This window comes from Grus americana, chromosome 14 (assembly GCF_028858705.1).
Source record: "Grus americana isolate bGruAme1 chromosome 14, bGruAme1.mat, whole genome shotgun sequence".
Lineage (NCBI taxonomy): Eukaryota > Metazoa > Chordata > Aves > Gruiformes > Gruidae > Grus > Grus americana.
In genome coordinates this window covers 15,896,161-15,912,909 of record NC_072865.1, presented here as the reverse complement: position 1 = coordinate 15,912,909, position 16,749 = coordinate 15,896,161, and the positions used below count along the sequence as shown (strand labels likewise).

Here is a 16,749-nt window from a genome sequence, read left to right as displayed (position 1 = left end):
CTGCTGTCGCACAGAAGTGACCCAAGCAGCTCTGCCAACCCCCACGCCTGGCTCACGCTGCACCAGCAAAAGGTAAATATTAGATGATGACCCCATGTAATGGAATTGGTTTTGACATGCCTTGGTCCTTAGGGAGCAGTGTGAACTGCTCAACAGACAACACAAGTTGCGTAGTTTTCTGCATCACAGAGAGAAAAATCAGAGAGATAAGGACCAGCACCAATCCAGAGCCAGCAGGACCATTAACTCGGCCTTCTAACCTGTATCCCTGACGTTCTGCGTGGCCGCAAGAATCAAACGTACCTACCATCAGCTATGCATTTGTAACCTTCAGCACAGCAGCTGAACAATATACACATTTCCTTCTTAACTTCTTACCTCAGAAAGCTCCGGAAGCACCACACTGAACATATTAACAACACAACAGCTATTCCTTCTCCAACGAGGTGCTAGATAACTTCATTACATTTTTTCCCACAACATAATCAAGGATTTAACAGTCATTGCGCAAAAATCATCGCTACACTGAAGATGTATGAGAAACCTGTTAGGATAGGTTTTGCCCCAAAAATGCATGTTGTGAAAGTGTAACAGAGAAGTAAATTAAGGAGGCAAATGTTTTAGAAAATGAGAAAATAAATTAATAAAGCTTTAAGCATTTTTTTTTATTTCTCTGACATAGCAAATTTATTTAAGACTTGCAGGCTGCATGTATTTATTTGCCTAGTGTTGTTATAGCAGCTAAATGCAACCTAATGAGGTAGATAGAAATATATTTCTTCCACAGCAGTTCTAACGCGCTTTATTTTTCTTTTTAAAAAATTAAATATTAAAACAATGTCACGCACACATATTACAGTCAAGTACTATAGTGTACTTTGCACTATGCTGTGTTTTGGTTTTAAATTTTGAAATAATACTTAACCCGCTTCTCCAATATACTGAAAAGAATTTTTTTCAGATCAGTCATTAGAAGCCTTTTAGTATCTAATGAAGATTTAGAGGTTCATCTGTTTTTGGGGGGGTTTTTTTGTTTTTTTTTTTTAAAAAAAGGTCAGTATCTGTATTCCCTTCCAATTTTCACATACAGATCTTAAACTGGGAAGCAATATTTTGGTATGAAAAAGTTCAATAGACATGATAGGATTTATTTATTTATTTCAATAATAATTCTATAGTTAAATACCTCCTCTTAACAGGAATTTGTTTCAGACTTTCTCTTCCATCTTCATGGAACCAGTAATCAGAAACTTAACTTCCTGCACTTATTTTTTTGAAGGCAATTGTATGTATACAAGCATATCCTTCCAAAAGTTAAACAAATTTATCTCAACGCAGGAACAGAATAACAGCCTATACGTCTTGTGCTTTCTCCAAAAGGGATTCTGAGCAGCAAGGATTTCATGTGAGATTGCCTGCCAAGTCTTAACTTGAACTACACTTTTGTAGTATTACCCTCACCTTGAACTACTGATTCACAGGAGAAGGCAGTTTCATCATTTTTCTTTCAATACTCAAAGATTTGAGACTATTTTTTTAAAACTTTTATTCTGTGTTTACTTTCTATCACTCAGAGAAATGATCACACTTATCTAATGCTTCATAGATGAATGTTTTCTAGCTAACATAACTAGGCCATAATAGGAATCAGTATGCTGTACAGAAAAAAAATACTTTGTAGGTAGCTAGCTGAAATTCACTAACTACAGAAATATCCCTGGCTGATGACAAACAGACGAATGATTCACAAATGCAAATGAGAAAAAAATATTCTACAAAAAGGAAACAGATTTGATTTTAGCCACAATTTAGAAACGTGTTTACAAGATGTTCCACCACATGATACGTTCCTTCCAGTGCTCTTGTAAAAGTCCTTTACCCGTGTAACACGAAAAGCCTCGTCAACTGACCCAAATCAACAGAACTACCACTACGCCCCAGAGAATACCAGTGCTGAGACAGCTAACGCTGCTACAAACAAACTACAAACTTACAGAAACAAACTTGTGTCTAAAAGTTAGATATTCTTGCATCACTAAGTTGAGATTTACTTAGTTACTAAGTTAAGGTTGTCATCTACAGTAAAGACATATAGTGGAAAGAACTAGTTCCACAGCGATATATTCCCTTGCATCATGCCATCGGGTTACCTGCGACGGCTATTCAACCAGCAGGTAAAACAGCAAAACGAGACTTCACGCAGACCTGTTTTAACTGTCAGGCTTAACGATGCCATCTCACCTAAAAAGTTGGAAAACCGAACTGGGCTTTGACATCATGCATCAAGCTAAGCAGCATCAATTCTCTCCTCCAAGAGCCTAATAGACTGGGTCTGTTCTTCCAACAAATTCACTGAAATATCTGTAATGATCACAGCTCTGTCATCAGGGGTGAAAAAGCCTGCTTAACAAAACCTGAAAAAATTATTGCAAAGTTTGACAGATTTTTAAAACTAACGATTCAGTAGCCATTTGCTATCTGACCTTCATTAGAATTTTTTTCATTATCATGTTGCAAAAATCTATTACATTACTGACTGAAGCTATTAGTCACTGGAAAGCCACTACCACGTTCCCCAAACTGGGGAATCATCATTACCATTAATTTCAAAGGATAGCATTAAAAGAGACAATATTCAATCTTTTACTTGCTAATTCCACTGTAATTTATATTATAAAAGCATGCAGGAAGGTTATGCCAGCCCTGATGATCGGTCATTTCTTTCTGAACCATTTTGTTTTCCAGGGAAAGCCTCAATCGTACCTAGGGCACCCGGGGATACCTCAGTGGAATTCAGAGTTCAAGGAGCCATTCTGTAGTACTGATACAGTGGTAGTCGCAGAGGGCACCTATTTCCACATTTAAAAAGATCAGTACTGATGCAATACAAGGAAACAAGGAGAGAGGCAGGGCATTCCCTCACAAAGCTATTATTGCTTAAATCTTTCATCTTACTGTATTTCATGTGCATTCTAGGGACTACCATGAAGACTTTGCTCCTATTATCCTCTCCTCACAGTATTTCTGTATGATCTAAAGCATGATCTACTTTTCCGTGCTTTTCTTTCTGTCATGTCGGGTTCGTTTACCAATAAGGACACTTTCATTTTCTTTACGTGGTATTTGATGAAGTCTTATTAGCTATTTGGGTGCTATTCTTTGGGTACATGATGCCAAATGAACTGCCGGGAATACACCAATACTTATTACTGCAAAATTTCAACTATGGAGTTAGAAGGTTGCTACAGCACTTACAGAACAGCGCAGCGAACCAGCTACCTCATTCATGATCTTAGCCTCTTTCCATACATTAAGGGCTTGCTTAGACAGGAAGCCTTAAAAGGGAAAAACGGTTTAACAAACACAACACAACATCCCCACCTTGTAATCACAAGGATTTTTGTATCCAAGGTGCAAAAACCTTACACATGCACGCATGCACAGGTACATGTATACATACCTATTTAATCTCAAATAGCACTAACTGCTATAATCCATTTTTACCATTCCCAACTTACCCAAGTTTTCAGTTGTCCCAACTCAAAATTCCACTTTAAATGTATTTTTCAAGTTACTAAGAAATATACTTGGAAAAATGTTGGAGGATTTTCAGTAGACATCTGTTTAGATCTACCTATTTCTACTATCAAGTGCTAGTCCCGTACATTGCAGAAAAACACAGCTGGGAGTTGCCCACTGCAAAGTTGCCCCATGTGGCCCCTAACTGCAAGACAGTATCAATGGTAATGCTATCATCCGAGATGGAGGTTTGTCTAGTCTGCACCGTAATATCAGTAACGGTGAGGATTTCACAGCCTCCGCAGATACACTCTTCCAATGCTTTACTATCGTTATCATTTGAAAGGGGATTTGGGGCTTTGGGGTTTGTTTGTTTTCTCTAATTTCTAACCTCAATCTCTCTTGGTGAAAATGACTCCAGCTTTAAGGAAGTCCTAAGTGAGAGCAGGGCTGTGCAAAGGGTACATCAAGTGAAGCATTGTGGCGACTGTGGAAAAAGAACAAATAATCGTTCTGGGCTGGAATTCCTTCCAGGAGGCAGGAAACCAGAAGGATAAGAAGGTGGGAGGAGAAGTCCTGTGGACCTCAAAACTAGATGAACAGAACTCAAAGGTTGTTGAAGTGGTAGTTAGGAATTGGGGAGCCAGGTTAAGAGTTCCTTTGTGGCTACGTTCTGTACGTAGGTATGACGTCTTTGCCGTAAGCAGTCATGGCACTCAAAAGAGACAATAACAGTGTCCTGGAAGTGGACAGGATATAGATATAATCCCCCCCTGCCATCATGTGTAATACACACACACGACGGCGGGGGGGAAATATATCTACTGGTGAGAGAAGCTACTCTTTGCTAATAAAACTGCAAATTCATCTTGCTAAATCTTTAATAACTCATACACAACAGACTTAGAGACATCTATTAAAAAACACTAAAGAAAAGCAGGCAGCTCTAAGGTATAACTTCCTCAGTTCTCCCAAAAACATGTTTCCCATTGAACTGTATTCCACTGTGAGCCACTGTATTCCATCATCCCCAGGGATAATGGATTAAGTCACACGAGAAGACTGGAACAGTCCTTGCCAGGTGTGTCCCCGGAGTTCAGAGCTCTTGTATTCCAGAATTTCAGCTTTCAGTCAACACAGATCTTTAAAGATGGCAAGGAAACGGGAAGCAAGACGACCGCAGGATTTTAGTCCTGCCACCCAGTTTTCATTCAGGAGAAGCCCAGGTGCTTCGGCACTGTAGGACAGAGTCATGGTCACCAGTGAGGGCATCTGACCTGCTCACCAAAGGATTTCGGTCTCGTAGAAGTTGAAAGAGAAGGGCTAAACCAGGCACTCATTATTCTACTGAACCTGAGCCTTGGTAATTGAAAGAATATGGTCCCATAACGTGCTAAAAGCAATCAGTGAACAGGCCACCCAGCTACCATATATTAGAAATATAACATAGCCATTTTAGTTATTTCAAAAGACTCTTGTCCATGTTCAGACTAATCACAAAGGCAGAAGATAGCCTTTTTTGATAAAGCTGTTTATCTAAAATTAAAAATTGGATTAATTTTTCTTTCCCTCCTACACTATTGGATCCTCATCCAACTTCTATCATCTTCCAAAACACTTTATAATTGAAACATTTGCAATAAAAAAAATAAAAATCACAACAGCAAAAGGTGCACAATTAGCAAACCTAAAATGCATCCTTCCACAAACCTGATGCATTTGGGAACTGGATTTACTGCCTGAAATGTATCTTCTACTGTAGGTCTGGAAGGAAAGAGCAGTTTGTAAGCTGAGTGAACTGACCAGCAGAATTTTGTCTGCTAGTCGGAGGCAGTGGATCCAGACCCTTACCTGTGGGACCACAACAGCGCTTTTCCTAAGTGGAGAATAAACCTATTTTTCAGTGCATTAGCTTATCCTGCACCACTACTTCCCTACTAAAGGAAGGATTGTTTTCCATAATCCAAAAAGCTATTACAGATTTACTATGTGAGCAAACTGCTATGTTGAATAACTGCTAAGTAGGGAAGATGAATAATAGTGCTATGGACTTCCAAAGTAATCAAAGTGGAAATAAACATTTATTTTTAACATTCAGCGTTTAGCTATAATCTACTGGTAATAGACACAAATAAGATTTCATGTACAACAGGAGAAATAGCACCAAGTATTCATACAACTTCTGGCAATAACATAATTAGTCAACTACAAACATTATACTATACCTGTAAATCCTTCCCCGTCAACGTCATGGCTGAGGGGAGCAGGGTAGGGAAGGGGGAAGAAGGAAGGTGGAAGGGAGAAAAAGTACCAGCAGCCAGCCAGAGATTCCTTTTGAGGTCATGGCATAAATGTGACAAAATCACCACCCAACCACCACACACAGAAAGCATTATTTTAAAATACACAGTGATGCGCATACCGTGACTTCTGACACAGACCTGTTCATAACAGATCTGGGGAAATATACTCCAAAATATTCATGCACTGACTGAATCAAGTCAAATAACCCTTGGTCATGGAGCTTAAAATACAGCTGTGCCAGAGTCAAGTTTAGAGCAGATAAGTGAAGTGAGAAGGAAGACAGCAAGAAAGATTTTAATCCACTTTTTTGCTAGCTCACCACCTGGCCTCAGCCACAGCCCTTCCAGCTCACCACGCCTGTCAATACTCCTTTGTGCAAACAAGGTACGATATAGACGGAGTAACACATAGCTGCTCTTGAACTACCAGGAGAGTCCTTGGTTTTACTTCAGTTTGCGCTGTCTGAATGGAGAGCAATCTTAAACCAAGTATGGAGTATTTTTAAGTTCAGCAATTGTTTGTGTAATGTGTGGTGCCAGGCCTCAGCTTTTTTCTTTTTCTTTAAAGAAAAACCCTTAGAAACAAAGCAAGCTAGCCTCCCTACCCAGCTAAAAAAGGAGCATGTATAAGCAAGGTTTTATCCAAAGTGACTACAATCATTGCAAAGCAACCATTAACTTCACCTGCCACAAATTCAAGCTCATATATATGTATGTTGCTGCTTATTTTGAAATTAAAACTTGCTAGCTATAAATTATAGGTTCTGCTGTGCCAATATTATGGCCTACTAAGTACTAAACAGCATTTCGTTAGCAAAATTAAAGTGACATCTAACCATCTTTTAAGTGTCCTTCTTTCAAACACATCAAACTAAACTGCAAATGGACGACAGTGGGAAAAACATGTTTGAGCAGAGCTGGCCTTAAGCAGGAGATCCTTTCTCACACACTGTCATTTCAACAACAGCAGGACAATAATGACTATTCGCAGGATCAGACCCTAATATTCAAATATAGCTCATTCAGGCTTAACTGTCATTGTATCTAAGTACTGTTACGTTGCAAATTTAAAGATACTCCTACTCTACAATTCATAGGGATGAATTACTTGTTTTCACTGGAACTGCTTAAAGATTTTTGGAATACTCACTAGGTATCAGTCTTACTAGGACTAACCCAATCTGACTATACATAGGACTTGTAACACTTTGTTCTAGGGACCAGGAAAGTTTCAATAATCAGAGACTCTTTAGTACCCAGGGCTAGATGGAAAACCATTGGCAAATGGAGGTACTACAAAGCAGCAATCATAGCAGCTTTTCAGAAGATCTAACCCTCACGCCTCATACTGTTTCTTTGCTATAAGAGCCAGGGAATGAAATAGTATTGCGGCTGTCTCCTTTGCATGGCGTCACCAGGGAAGAAGGGAATGACCATCTATGTTGGGAGAATCAACAGAACCTGCGTTCTGACTTTCCCCAAGGAGACTGCTGAGGCATGACCCAGCTGGGAATGACCCAGCTTTCCCTATCCCAGTACCCTTGTGCAAAGGGGAAAGGCCATCCAGAAACTGGCCTTAAACTAACTGGAATACAATTATAAATCTTAATCTCGTAACACAAGCTAAGTTCAAGATCTACAGAACTGACAATGTATTAACTCAAATACTCACAGTCAGTGAATGCTATGGGCAAAGAATGACAGGCATCGAAGAAATGCATAAACTGTTCTGTAAAAGAGCAATCTACTAAGGGCTTATATTTTGGATGGTTTGAGAAACACAGGGGGAAGTGATTACTGCTCCTTTAAAGGAACAATGCAGGAAAAAGAAAGGCAATTTAAGCCTGGAGGTAGCTAATACAAAATGCCAGCTGAACTAGAGGAACCTATGGAGGCCCCTGGGATTGCAGGAGAGATGGAAGAAGAGTTTCAGTTAGGTAATTAGAGCTTCAATAGAAGAATAAATACTCCACAGGCAATCCACAGGTTCTTCTCACCTCTCGCCACTTCTTCTCTCCAGCAGTGACAGCTGCTTGTGAGAGCCAAGGGAAAGGTCTCTCTCATTCAATTCATTAGTTAGTAATCCTCACTGGTAATACAACAAGGAGCACAATACCAGGAGGAGCTGCCAGCCCTTCCCTCCACTGCTCCGAGGCAGAACGCAGGGCTCGAGGTCTCGTAGGTGCTCACCCTAGTAACAGCAAAGCAGTGGCAGAGCTAAAGGCCAGAAACACACTTTTGAAAGAGAAAAGACACACCCCGGGGCAGGTGAGGCAATATTCAGATCACTTTTTTCCTGCATTATTCTCTTGCTCCCTCTCTTCATGCCCCAGAGGGAAAGACACTGCTGTTTGTAGCCAGGCTCCTGAGGCAGGAGGTAGCACCTTGCTAGGGAATGATCCTAAAGGAGCAGGAGGAAGAGAGCGATGACAGTGATCCACTGAGGATTCACTATTTCAGCTTTTTTCTGTGACCGTAAGATCAGTTACCAATGGAAGGCATGCCGGTTATCAATGTCATGACCTGAACGAGACTACTTCTCTCCTTTGCCGTGCAATGATGAATCAAAGTGCCATGAAGATATTTCCACCTTCCAGAGGGCCTGTTTTAGAAGGATTACTGAAATAATTGTGACTTTGATTCCCTAGAAAAATGCTGCAGCAAGTTCTGCTGCACAGTGAGCCACTTAGGCATTGGTCCTGACCACTGACATGATTTTCTGAAGAGATACGTTCTGTGCAGCTCCGCTCTCATGTCATCTCTCACCCTCGAGTAGGTTCCAGAGAAGAAAGAAGGTGATGATGTTCTGGATTTCAGTCAGCATCCCTTAACAGGTAGGAAAGCTGAGAGACAGACAGCTGCACAGCTTGTTCTTTATTCTGCAGCTGGGGCCATTGGTGTCAGCTAAGATTTGCACTGGAATACCATGTACTTCAGCATTGGTTAATGAAGCTGTGACCTCCAAATTCAGCACTGCGCTAACAGACTTTTTCTCAGGCTGCTCTGTGCCCACAACAAGCAGCTGGAGGAAAAGGGAAAAGGAGGAGATTTAGGTTAGTCTCTGTGCAGGGAGACAACTAAAGCCAGCTCACTTCTCCACCAAAAAAAAAAAACCAAACCCCAAAAAACCCACCAAAACCAAAAAACCAAACCAAAAAAAAGTTTTAGTTCCTTTTGTGACTAAGGCTATATACAAATCGTTGCTACCATACCTTACTTTTTAGATTATGAATAACCTACCTGACAATCTACTACTCATAAATCTTTCCTGACAAGACTTAATCACCACACATGCGCATTTATTTCAGGTGCCTTAACTGAAATACCTAGATGCAGGTTTTTTTCTCAAGGATTTTCCACAGCTACAGATGCAGGATAAAGTCCAGAGGGACATTAAGAATTGATCTTCAAGTGAGTAAAGCTAATAGGAAGTTTTGGCCATCTTATAGGCACCCACTCATCTCTAAAAAGTCAACTTTCTTTAAAAATCTGTTCTCTATTGCTTCACTTCCCTTAGCGATCTGCACATTGACAGTTCCCCTCCGCAGCGTTTGCCAGTGTTCCTTAGCTGGTATTTAGGCCACATGTTCCCAAACCAGAAGGAACCGATCGAAGCCATTCACCATGGAAATTTCCTGAATCGTCACTGCTAGCAGACCTTCATGTGGCACACGAATGTTAGCATACAATCGATCACGGGTCAGGTAACTGTACACGTGTAACACAAACACTCGGACAAATCCAACTGTTACAAGATTACTAAAACTACAGATCTGCTTTCACGGTACCGTTCTGTTTACTTACATCTATAGCTACAAGTCAAAAGTTTCAACTCATTCAAAGGTTCTTCTATAACCTAAGATTTGTCTAAAATTTCCCCATGACTGGAAGGAATCTGCAAAACCACTTTTTTTTTTTTTTCTGTGATATTCATTAATAATCCTTTTTAGTGCCCAGTCAGCTATATTGAAGTGGAAGAGAAAACTATTTCCCCACCCTTTTATGGGCTTATGTTTTTGTGGATGTGCACATTTGTATGTTTTCATGCAAAATGAGTATACCTGCCATAGCTCACTCCCTCAAAAACCACAGGCAATGATAAAAACATTTTCTCTGTGTCAAAACTACGTAGAGAAAAGCTAGAAGAAACGCCTAGACAAGAAAACATGCCTTAAGTTCTCTGTTCCAGACTATACTCTTGCCAACACCTGAAGGACCATGACTTTATTTATTTTCTTTAAATGCCTAATTCTTAGTAACGGTGCAAGTAGGTATATACACAGTGACAGCATAACCAGGCAAACAGGATGCACTGATGGGCATTTTTAATGAAATTTGATTATTTTTTAATATATTCTGTAAGCATATTAAGCTGCTTATCACTTGTTTTAATTTGGGTCAGAAAACTCATTTAATGTTGCAGGTATGAAATGCATAACATACGTCCCTAGAGAATGTATTTTTATATACTATGATGCATTTAATATTTACCTTTGCTACTTTATTTTAATTGGTGTACAGCCAACACTTCATTTCCCCCCCAGAAGCTGATTCAAACACAGTAATTCCTATAGCATTGGGAAGACAAGTGTAGCAAGTAAAGTGAACCTTATTTTCAAGATCAAAAATCTTGTCTCTAGTATCACTTATGTTTCAACATCAAGGGGGGTTTTTTTGGTTGAAAAAGGTGCTTACCTTTTTTTTTAGTGTGCAGTACAATGTTGGAGCACACTATTATGATAACTAATTTCACTGTAGATTGCTGCATTTTAAAGAGAGATTACAAAAGTCACTAGGCAATCTATACTGTCAAAAAGCTTTTGAAAAATCTATTGTTTACATTTAATAGGACTTTCTATATTTTACTGGTTTTGCATGTGTTTACACGTAAGCCCTACACTACAATGTAACAATGGCTTCAGAACGGAATTTGTAGTTTCCACTCCCCTACATTCACCCACACCTCTTTAACCGTACATTTTCCACAATGTAGTTTACATGTAGCACTGTACAGAGCCATTCAAACCCAAACAGAACCAACACTCCTAACTTCATTACTTTAGGAAAAGTGACTTTCCTAAACATTCTCATTTTTCTCCCTGGAAAAAAAAAAATTCAAAAAAAATAGATTTGTGCACTCAGAGTTAAGGGAACACACATAAAACTTCCCAGAGGCCTCTAGATTCTCACACGGCTAATCACAGAAGTACACGCGTGGGGACGGGCTCTGTTTGCTCTTGTACGTACACACACCGATGTAAAAAGATGACTCGCAATGTTAAGGCGCTACGCTAAAATTTGGCAGACCTGGACTCATATCCACACTAAAAGCTCCTCTGGATCTCTCAGACTGTGGTTCAAAAAAATTTACGCTAGGTGCTATCACTGTGCCCACAAAAGCCTTACATGAACAGGGATAAGCAAGAGAAGACAGTTTTATTCCCATAGCTTACGCTGCCTCCCCCAAACAGCACGTCAGTGCAAAACCGTACGCTGTTCTTGCTTACTGTGCCCGCTCTGCACGCACAGCTACGGTGCGGGTACGGTACTGGGCTCCGACTGCCGCCCCTCCACGTACTGCACGCGGCCCCTTCCACAAGGACGTGAGACAGAAGTTCCTTCTGTACTCTTAAGGTGTTGCGCTGACACGTTCATTAATGATTTTGATAGGCTCGCATGCCCCTCTGAATGATCCCTGGTGCTCTCCTTGCCTCTGTGGGCTGAAACACAACAGACAAATCTGGAGAACTGAGACCAACTGAAAGATTTAAATGCTTCTACTAAAGACACAAAGGCAGCTATGGCATGCCCCAAACTAGTAGGAAAATCCTTCAAGAGCAGCTGCTCATATATTTTATAGAATTTTAACACACGTTTGTTGTTCTGAAGAGTTACAGTTAGTGTTTTGGCTAAAAGTAGACATTTATATACCAAAGAACTCCCTTAAGAACAAAACTCGAAGGAAGACTCTATTATCCAAAACCAGAAAGGATGATGCCTTGTTCTTAATTTCCCCCTACCACTTGACTAGCATTATAGTTAAAAAAAAAAAAAAACACAACAAAACAAACACACACCAAAACAAACCCAAAATAATAAAAAAATCCCCCTACCTCAGTGCCACTTTGCTTTCCATTCATCAGACATAAAATCTATCTTCTACAAAACCTGCTCCTGAGTTAAAGAAAGAAGCGTGACTTAAGATCAGTTGTTTCCTTAACTATTACCCCAGAATGCGTCTGAATACTGCCACTGGTGTAAGGCAGTATATGCATCACGTATCCATTCGCAACCAGCTCAGTTAAACGTAAGTTTATAATTCAATATTGTGCAGCTTGTTGCTAAAAATCTTGTAATTACATCCCTATTTGGATGACTACTAAGTTATAAATGTTCAGCAATAAATATGAGAGCAGACAATTTATTACTATTTGGCACTGAACATCAATCAATTCAACCAAAAAACCCCCTGTTTAAAAAAAAAATAAGAAATGAATAATATCTAAGCTTAGCGTGTTTCCTGCTTATCCGAAAAGTCTGTCTGATAATACTGAGTTAGTCAGCAAGGTGGATTTAAAACAACGTATTTCAACTTCAACAGCATTATGAGTTCCCAATGCAGCCCAATAATTGAGAGACAAAATTCAGCTAACGGAGAATGCCCCAAAGTATCTTCCAAATCCGTATGTGGATTAGGTGAGACTATAGCAGAAAACATTTTACACGTTGCTGTAGCCGCTTGGCTGTGACTCTGAATAAGGACCGGAACACAGGGCTCTTTGAGGCTACAGAGAGAACCAGGACACAGATTTGGTCCGGTCTGTGGTTGGAACAGTCGGATGCAGCCACAGTCATCTCATACTCTACCTCCTACAGAAACTAAAAGTACACTGTACGGGAGCTGCTTTGTGCAGTAAGAAATTAGAAAGATGAGTCACTATCGTTTGGTACGAAGGCTCTGGGATGTGACACCTCAGGTCAGAAAGTATGGACCAGTTCTGCAGACGCTTAGGATCACCAAGACTCTCTTTGCTGTTGTAGCACAGGAAGTATTATATAAAACTATTCTTCCTGATAAAAATCTTGTGAAATTATTAGTATAGTTAAAACAAACAAACAAAAAAGCCTGGAAAAAACTTGCCATTTCCATCAAATACTAACCTTCTGAAATAGCAAGTCAGGACTAAAACATCTCTTATCAATCAGTTTAGTAGAAATGAATGGAATTTATATTCTAAGGCTGCATTTCCGGTTACAGATCCAGGGCGGGGGAGGGCAGACTTTTAGAACTATCCATTTATATAAAAGAATATGATTATTTAAAGGATCAGTCCAATAATTTTTCGGTCTTATCTTTAAGCATGGACTTCAGAGGTGCTACTCCTATGTGAGCCTTTTGCCAAAAGCATTAAGGATTGAGGGTTTAAATTCACAGCAACCTGCAAACAAACACAAAACAGCTTTTCAAACATCGGTATATTGACTCGAGTGGTCTAACAGTGGCTTGAGCTTTGTCTCCATCTAATTTGACCTTCAGTTTAGTTTGACCTCTCAGACAAGAAAGTCTAGACATTGACCTTGATTGAAGTGAACAAACGTTTTCCCTTTTCTATGTTGTTCTAAATAATTTTAAGCATGAGATCACTAATACAGCTTACACTATTACTTACTCTAACAATAATACTGTTCACAAGAAATTTTCTTTGACTGCAGAAACAAAATCGACAGTATTTGACAGAAAAATACCAAAGCCATGACCCTAATGTATCACAAGCTTACATATATTGCTGTTTTTCTCAGAAATAAAAATGTTCTGTAAAAAAGCAAAGAAATTTAACTATTAGCCCCCTCACACCAATGCCCCTACCACTGTCAATCTCTGTGACCTAACAAGAGAAAGTGCCTCCTCTATTTTCTCATGCAGCTCTTTGAGCACGAAATATTAAAAATGAAAATACAGTTCAGTTTAATTAGAGGAAAACATCACTAGTGATGTTCATGTGTTAATTTTCCCCAAGCTACATAAACAGTTGAAATCTAATGACAGAGAAACACGATTATTTTATTTTCATTATCCACATGCAAAATAAGGACATAGAAAATTAAAAGATTATTGTTTTCATATAAGCACTGTTGTAGTAGGAAGTGTTTAAAAATAAGCAGAATAAAAATACAAACAGATTATCTAGATGAAAACTTTTTTTTTTTTTTTTTTAATATGCTGAACTAGTGTTAACAATTGGGGGAAAAAAAAAATACTTCTGTGAGTTCTTAGATGTTGCCAGGACAGTATGAAACCACAGCTAAAAAAGTTTTCCTCTCAAAATGAATTAAAGCTCAGACCTCACAGCTGGCTTTTTCAATACCACGCAATCTACATCAGTGTAATAGACAAATAGTTTTTATTTATTACTCAGCGACTAGAAACCTCAGCATATGGGCCACGCTAAATTAATCGTCAGCCTGGTTACTGATTTGCCAATGCACAGGAAAATGCTGCCCAAATACATTATTTGTATATATTTTAAACCTTGACAATGCCAGAAATGCCACCTATCTTTAGCTTGTCAGCCCCTGGTAGAAATCCACTTTACCCAGCACTTACTTACATAAGCCCCTTAGAAAAATACCTGTCATCAGTCTAGACGGTGGAGATTCCCCAGTTTCCCAAATCAGTGTAATGTGAACGATAATGCAAAGGTCTTGAAGGAAGAATCACCTCTCTCTAAATCCTTCTGAAGTTTGAAGAAAAACTTTGAGACTGTACAACCAAGGTTAACTACTAAACTTGCATAAAGTCACCATATTAACAGGTGATATTACTTTTTCGTTAACTCTGCGCTTGACAAAGACTAGGTTTTTAAATACATCAGATGTTAAACAGCATTCCATAAAGTGCTCTGTGAGGATATTAGATAACTACACACACTTATTGACAGCCTGCATTCCGTATTGTTTCAGTCAAGCTTTATTTTCTTAAATTGCTACAGTACTATTACTTCTAGACTTTACTTCTTTAGAATGCACGTATTTTCCTTTTTTTTGATCTTATATGATCTTTTAACTATGCAACTAAATATTATAAACAAAGTCTCCTTTAATTCTGTGCTCCTGCATTTCAATTCTGTTATAATACCTGTTTTCTCCATCTAATACAGGGTTTGGTAAATTTAAACAAGTACAAGCCAAACATTATATATATATATATTTACATACATACATGTAGACACATGAACACACACAGAGACAATACTTGCCATCACATTTTGTGCCTTTTAAAAGGACAGAACACTTAAGTATGGAAGTACCAAAAAAAATTTAAAAAGGCATAAAAAGCACATATTAACATGTCAGCAGTATCGAATCATCTGAAATTGCTACAGCTAAATGTTTACACTAGCATTTACAAGCATCCTAACAAGAAGTGTAGAAAAAGGAGTCTGGTTCAGAGATAAAGAGTTAAGAGACCAATTCGCATCCGCATCCATTAAGCCACGTTATTTAAATTTCAGTTTGGCTGTATGCAAGAAACAAAACAGTATCTTGTCAAACTGCCACTCCATGTAAGGTCTAACAGGGACTTGGTCTGGCGTTAGCGTACGTTGGTACATTGTCTCAGCAACGTATGTAATACATGCCAGCAATCTCTTCCTCCACAGCTATGAATTTATTATTAAGTGCAATTTTGAACCAGCTCAATCGCAGGGCTATACGTGAAACACCAAAGCGCTGCTATGTTTATTACCTTTGCAAACAACATAATATTATTGTCCCTCACTGCTTCCTGCAAATCTGCAGCAATGATGCAAAGCAGCATTTTTTTTTTTTAATTCCCTTTCGGAATACAAATGCCTGCCTTCTCTTATTTCTGCCTGTTCCTAACCAAGATGCACTGTGGACAATAGTTTCTGAATCAGCGACACCTTTCCACACTGTTAACAAAAACTGAGGGGGAAAAAAAAAATATTGTACTTCAATCCCAGAAAAAAGGGGGAAAAGAAAAAAAATGAAGCAGCTTAAAGAACAAAGGCAACATTAAAACACCGTGGAAATAAAAGAAATACCAGCGATCAAGGATGAGAATTAACAGGCAGAAAAGCAGCAGCAGCAGCAGCAGCACTTATTGCAGAGGCACAGACTCGTCTTTCCCTGGAACTCATGCAACTAAGGACCTCTCCAAGTGCTGAATTAAACGGCTCCAGGAAACAAAACACTTACTGCCCGGGTTTAAGACACGTATCAGAAGTTGTCAACTCCGCTAACGCAATTACAGACCCGGGGGGTGGGGGGAAAGGTAGAAAGGAAGGGAGCGACAGAGACAGAAACGCTGCAGCTTTAGGCGCTGTTGCCGAATGAAAAGCAGTACGGAGAGCCCTGAGCATGTAGGCAAGTAAGAAGTGAAGAGCATTTACCAGCAGCAGCAGCAGCAGCAGGTTGAGCAGCCCGAGTGCCTCACACCGTCTCTGGGAGATAACTTAGCACCGGTGCGGATTCCTTCACTGACGAGGGACACCCCTTCCCTTCCCTTCCTTCCCTTCCCTTCCCTTTCCCTTCCTTCGCTCTCCTCTCCTCGCCTTTCCTCTCCCGTCCCGTCCCTCCCCCGAGGAGCGGAGCGGAGCGGCGGGAACAGCGGCAGCCTCCCCCCCTTCCCAGGGAGCGGAGCGGAGCGGCGCGGAGGAGCCGCGGCGGCGGAGGGCGGGCGCGCGGGCGGAAGGAGCGCGGGCCCCGGTAACCGCCCGCGCCAGCCGCGCTCTGGCTGCGGCCCCGCCGGCCCCCGGCTGCACGCGCCGCGGCCGGGGCCGCCAGCCAATCCCCGCGCTCGGCACCCGGCCGCGCGCGCGCAGCGCCCCCGCGCGCGCGCAGGCCCCCCGCGCGCTGCCGGGGCCGGGCGGCGGCGCGGTGAGAGGCGGTCGCACGCGGCGGGGCG

The 16,749-nt window shown here is 40.5% G+C and overlaps 1 protein-coding gene across 13 annotated transcripts in view; it reads right to left on the bottom strand.

Moving 5' to 3' along the window:
* TENM2 (teneurin transmembrane protein 2) overlaps positions 1-16,372 on the bottom strand; it is a 683,800-nt gene extending 667,428 nt beyond the window's left edge. For all 13 annotated transcript variants that reach the window (XM_054842022.1, XM_054842024.1, XM_054842023.1 and 10 more), the window contains exon 1: positions 16,235-16,372. The gene's annotated coding sequence lies outside the window, so the exon portion shown is untranslated. The remainder of the gene's footprint in view (positions 1-16,234) is intronic.
* Positions 16,373-16,749: the final 377 nt, after the last annotated feature.